Source organism: Eptesicus fuscus, chromosome 19, assembly GCF_027574615.1.
Source record: "Eptesicus fuscus isolate TK198812 chromosome 19, DD_ASM_mEF_20220401, whole genome shotgun sequence".
Lineage (NCBI taxonomy): Eukaryota > Metazoa > Chordata > Mammalia > Chiroptera > Vespertilionidae > Eptesicus > Eptesicus fuscus.
In genome coordinates, this window is record NC_072491.1 from 11,361,959 (window position 1) to 11,368,564 (window position 6,606).

Here is a 6,606-nt window from a genome sequence, read left to right on the forward strand (position 1 = left end):
GATTGATTAAGGGTATTCTCCACCAGCTTCGTTGACAAAATCCTGGTGAAAAACTCCGATTGGCCTGGTTTGGGACATGTGACCCATTTCGGCACCCATCACTGAGGACAGAGATTTGGTACCAGGAGTGGCCCTCCGGGGTCATGTGCCCTCTTTATTCAGGGAGGTGGGGGCAGTTGCCGAGGTGAGGAGAAGAAATGCCGAGCAGACAAAAGCAACAGCAATGTAGTGGTGAACCTGCCTAGAGGGGTGCCATAGAAGCTTCGGCAGGAGATAGGAACAAAAACGAGGGTGTGTTGAATAATGCCATCGATAGCAAAAAGGACACCGACACAAGAAATAGCATGTGTTTACTGGCTCCGGCAATAATGACCAATAAAGGTCATTGGTGATTTTTCCCTGTTTCCGTTGAGTGTTGGGGTGACTGCCTGATTACGGTTAAAGATAACATTTCAATAAATTAGAAGTATTTCAATAAGTTAGAAATCACTACTCTATTTCAATAAATTAGAAACCAGTATAGGTATGTTGGTTATTACTACAAAGGACCTTAGATAAGGAACAGGTTTTCAGGGAGAGCCAGCTTTGTTTATTTGCGCATCACTTTGAAGCCACAGGAGGCTTTGGGGAGGGGCGTGTTGGGATCGCCCACACTAGAGGGAGATAGATGATTCTGGAAGGAGGAGAGATTCCCTTGCGGGTGGGACTGGGCTAAAAGGCGGAGCACAGTCCTGGTGTGACCCTCAGGGCCTGCGGCGAAGTGAGTTGCATCTTTGGGGACCATATGGAACATGACGGCAGGATCCAAGTGACGTGGACTTCAAAGCAGCAGGGCTTAGCGGGAGATCACGAGGGAGGTGAGAGAGGCCAAGGGAGGAGAGAGCTGATAAGGTTATCTGGTCGCGGGCCCGGAGAAACAAAAACAGAGCCAGCTCCAAACACAAGTGTCCAACTGACAGCATGTGACTCCAGTGCAGCCCCTTTTAGGACACTGACCTTTTCTCGACTTCGGTGGAGACCTCTCTCCTTCCCCTCCCCCAGCCCCTGTCCCTCTACACCCCGTCCCTCCTGCTTTTACTGACCTCTGACTGTGTAGGACGTGCCAGGGCTGGGTCCCATCCAGCCGGGTCCTCCCCACACAGCATACCAGCATCTCTCCCTCTGCCTCACCTTTAAGCGTACTGTCTTAGGTCTCATTCCGTTGCTCTCTGCTTTCCAAGAGGCATCTGGGAAGGCATCCGTACTAGCACAGCAGATCTGCTTCTGCGTTATTTGCCTCCCAAATGGACTTTTCGGGTAACATGACATTGTGCCCAAAGGAGTAACTTTTGTCCGAGGACGGAGAATTTGGCAGATGGGGGAGGTAGGGCGTGCAGTTGCCCCTCAAATTTCACCACACCATAGGTTAGTCACTGACGAGGCTGGTCCTGAACTGTAGAAGGTTTTGAAAGAAGTTAGATAAGAATCTTAGTCTTAGGAATAAAGTATTTACTTTTAGGTGGCGACACAACAGATTTTAAATGTAATTAATTGCTAAACAAAAATGCCCTGAAGTGAGAAATATAGGGTTAGACAAATGGCCATACATTTCCCTTCCAGTTTATAGTTACAAACACTCTCGCATCTGCTACTTCACTCGACTCCTTGCAAAAGCTTTGTGAAGTAGGCAAAGCATTTGTGTTTCTTAAAAGCATTTTTAAAAAGCAAAAAATTTCAACGTGGAGAGCTAGATTACTTATCTCAGGTTCACTGCTGTTTGTGAGTCAGGATTGCCACTGCTGCCTAATCTAAGATGGTCTGTGTGAGTGGGTGTAAGTCAGGGTTCTCCAAAGGAACAGAATCAATAGAGTATATTCTCTCTCTCTCTCTCTCTCTCTCTCTCTCTCTCTCTCTCTCTCTCTCTCTCTCTTTCTCTCTCAGACTGAGAAGTCCCATGATCTACAGTCAGCAAGCTGATCCAGGGGACCTGATGGTGCAGCCCCAGATCTAGTCCAAAGTCCTGAGAACCAGAGAATGGATGGCATAACTCCTAGTCCAAAAGCTGGCAAGCTTGAGGCCCAGGAACAGTTAATTTTTTTTTTAGGATTTTTTTTCATTTTTTTTATTAAGGTATTATATGTGTAAGAGTTCATTTTTTAGTTCAAGTTTGAAGAAAGGAAAAGATCGACGTCTAGCTCAACAGTCAGGCAGTAGACGTTCCCTTCTACTCGGTCTTGTTCTACTCAGACCTTCCACTGTTTGGATGAGGCCCACTCACATTGGGGAGATCAATCTGCTTCACTCGGTGTACCAGTTCACACGTTGATCTCATCCAGATACACCCTCACAGACACACCCAGAATAATGTTTGACTAAATACCTGGGCACCCTGTGGCCCAGTCAAGTTGACCCATAAAATTAACCATCCCGGTGAGCTCCTCAAGGAAGAAAATAAAAGAGTCAATCTCGTTTTGCGTTTAGTATCGATGAAATGGCTTATAAAACCGGATGTGACAAATGTGGCAAGCGGAAGTTTCAGAGACATAAATGCAATAATTTCCATCATTTTCCTTTGGCCTGGAGTTGGATCTCTGCAGTAATCCAACTTGTTCTGTAGGTTTTCGTGACCATTTTACTGTAATAGAATTTACTTTCTATCTTTCGCCTCCTCTCCTGCTCATTTCTCTCCATCATCATTATGATCATCAGCATCCAAGTGTTACTGAGGGCCCGGGGCTCACAGGGCTCTGTACCAGGAAGGAATTTGCAGTTCACAGGGGAAACTAGATGTGTCCCTTGCTTTGAGGGGCTTAATTCCAGTTTAGGAGACAGAGCATGTCCATAAAGGCGTGTAAATGAAGTATGAACTGGATAACTGCAGGACAGTAACCGTAGGTGCCAGAAAAAGGGCTGGTTGGCAGGCTGAACACAGTCCAGAAAAGCTTCGGGAAGGCTGTGATCCTTGGGCTGGGCCGGAGGGAAGAGTGTGACCTAAACAAGTCGGGAAGCAGAGAGGCTGTCGGGAGCAGAGAATTCCCGGAACAAAAGTAAAAGGTGCAATGTGTGCACAGCGCCAGGCCGCGGCGTGGCGTGGCAGGCACCTGCGCCATCGAACAGGCTGATGCCTGGAGAGCAGCATCCGGGAACAGCCGCAGGCCCAGGTGGCCAGTTAACATTACTTTACGGTGTGTGAAAACATCCAAGGTCAGTGTGGCGTGTCTTCTCCCAAACGCAACTTCTTCAACCTGCCCAGCCGGTCACTGCCGTTCGGCCAAGCTCCACAGGTGTCCTCTGAAAAGCAACTTCTGGATTTGCACATGATTAAAAGAAAGAAAAGCAGGTTTTTTGGGTTTTTGCCTGTTTTCATCAGAACACAACCCATAACTTCAACATCCGTTGCACAATATATGCATATGCAACAGAGAATTAATATTTCAAGGCACTTCTAAACTCGTTATTTAAAGTATCAGCTCTCATCAACTCTCAACTATTTGACAGGATCAACTGTCATCCTCTTTTCACACGTCGTCAAAGAGCTTTATCTACTTGGATCTTGCCTATATGCAACCCTGTCTGAGGATTCACTTGCTCATTCAATTTGCTGAGTGCCTACTATGTGTAATGGAATTACGAATATAAAAATGAGCAGGAAGGATGCAATGCCTGCCCTTGGGAACCTTAAACTTGAGGTGGAAGGGCAGATGAGTAAGCAGAATCGATTACATAGATTACATAGTGCAATGAGGGAACTAGATACCAAGTATTCTGGAAGTTAGACAACAAACCTGACACGTGTGTGTGTGTGTGTGTGTGTGTGTGTGTGTGTGTGTGTGTGAGAGAGAGAGAGAGAGGTGAGAGAGAGAGAGAGAGAGAGAGAGAGAGAGAGAGAGAGAGAGAGAGAGAGAGAGACGGGGGCAGGGACGCCTGAAGTTTGAGTTGAAGTTGGTGTGTGGGGTTGTTGGGGAGTCAAGCTGGGGAAAGGAGGAGAGCATGCCCAGTGAGAAGAGAGGAATCACATGTCCCAGAAGGTACAGAGGCCTGCAGGGGCCTGCACATCGCCCCACCCAGCTGGAGTCCAGGAAAAGGACATTCGTGGCTTGGATAGATGTAGGGAGGCAAGGGTTAACTGGCCAATAATTTGGACTTAATTTAAATTCAATGTCTAAGTTCCTGGAAACTTCGGCTCTGCTTCTGATGTCTCACCTGCCTTCTTATTCTGTGTTTCCTGATGTTTACAGGGTATCCCCCTTTTTCACTTAAATTCAACATGCTCGGATCACTCAACACCTTTCTCCCCTACTAAATATTCCACATTGCTTCTCTGTCCGCATGTCTTTGTCTGTCATAACGAGATCAGCAAAATTCTAGTCTCTTTCCACAGCTAAGACATCTTTCGTCCCTTCCATAGCTTCACTCCCTCTACCCAAGCTGACACCAGATCTTGCTAATTTTTTGACTGGATATCTGAAGGCTTTTGGTTCAAGCACTTTCTGGCTTCCTTGGAGATAATGCATCACTCCTTCTCCTATAATAGCTTTAAATTTTCGCCAAGGCTATCTAAACTCCAAGTGAGTGGTATAACTTGTACTCCTCTGAGATATCGTTTTGGAATGAAACAGCAGTTTTAAAAACCACATCAGATTATAAAGCAGGGAAGTAATTTCAGCGGTCCAGAAAAGCCCCACGTCATTTTTGTTGGAAAAAAAGACAGTCCTTAATGCTTTATTTATTTGTTTTATTCTGTCTTCCTTTATCTTTAAAGAAATTCATCCACCTGCCTCCGGAAACCATCAGGCGTTATTACCTGCACAGAGCATCCATGAACAGGGATTTTTACTTGTTGCACCGTGTCCGTCCCTTTCCGTACAAGCCCTTTCCTGGATTCGTTACCTGCATGTTCGCTCACACTAAAAAAATGTTCACCACTGTTTAAACTTGCCCTTGATTACCAAGTGCCTTACTTCATACTGGCCCGGCTATTCATTATAGCCACACCCTGAAAACTGGACATGGAAAATTTAAAACACAAGGACCAGATTGCATTCTGTGTCTCAGGAAGAAATGAGAAGAAAAATGATAATTTCTCCCAGTTGTATTTTGTCATATTTTAAACAAAATGTCCACTGGCTGGAAATTCCATTTCAATCAGTAAAGTATTTACTGAGATTTAAGGACTGTGTTCAGCATGAAACTACTTACTTGTTAGAGGTCTGGTGACCATATTTTCTACAATTAAAAATCAGGGCACATGGTGTGACGATGGGGCAGAGCATTTGAAATCAGTACTACCCTGGAAAACGTGGGTTACAGGATCGCCCCGGTGACAGGACATGCAAGAGAAATATTGCCCCTCAAATTTACAATTGCATTGGAAACACAAGTCCAACCCGCATTCACTTACTTGGCCACTGAGTAGGCAGTTACTGAACACCTAGTATAGGAGGTACTTTGTTAGCCAGTAAGATTGCAAGGATGAAAACTATAGGCAGTCACCTTAAATGCCCTCTCAAACAAGGTAGGACTCTGTGAGGCTAATCTTCTCTGTCTACTTGGTTGGGGTAGGTGTGGAGTTGTTTGGTCAAGCACCAGCACAGTGCTGCTGTGAGGGTATTTTTTTTCTATGTGAATAGCACTTAAGTCAGTAGACCTTGAGTGCAGTAGATTACCTTTCATAATGGGATGGACCCCATTCAATCAGTTGAAAGCCCTAAGAGCAAAGGTTTCCCCCAAGAAGAGGGAATTCTGCCTTTGGACTCAAGATTGCAACAGCGACTCCTGCTGGAATTTCCAGCCTACCAGCCTACCCTGCAGATTTTGTACTTACCGATCCCCAAATTGTGTGAGACAATTCCTTAGAATAAATCTATCTATACCTATATATCTACTAGAGGCCCAGTGCACAAAATTCGTGCAACGGGGGGGGGGTGTCCCTCAGCCTGGCCTGTACCCTCTCCAATCCGGGACATCCCTCTCGCGATCCAGGACGACTGGCTTCTAACCACTCACCTGCCTGTCTGCCTAATGCCCCTAACTGCTCCCCTGCCTGCTGGATCGCCCCTAACCGCCTCTGCCTGCCTGCCTGGTTGCCCCTAATGGCCCTCCCCTGCCAGCCTGGTTGCCCCCAACATGCATATGGCTGGGGTCCCTCAGCCTGGCCTGTACCCTCTCGCAGTCCAGGAGCCCTCAGGGGATGTCCTTGGGGGAGTGAGCCTAAGCCAGCAGTCAGACATCCTTAGCTGCTGCACTAGCCAGCTGTGAGCCCAGCTGTGGGAGCACACTGACCACCAGGGGACAGCTCCTGCATTGAGCATCTGCCCCCTGGTGATCAGTGTGCGTCATAGTGACTGGTTGTTCCACTGTTTGGTCAATTTGCATATTAGCCTTTTATTATATAAGATATCTAGGTCTCTATCTCTACCTCTATTCATATCCATATCCATAACCATATATCTATCTTTATCTTTATTTCCTGTTGGTTTTGTTTTTCTGTGTTAAGGGTAACCTTAATACAGCTCTCATAAGTATTATCATTTACTTCCCATTCCTGAAATAACCCATACACTTTAAAGCATAATTGTATAATACCTGCTTTTCCACAAATAGTAACGCCCCACTTTACAAATGTGT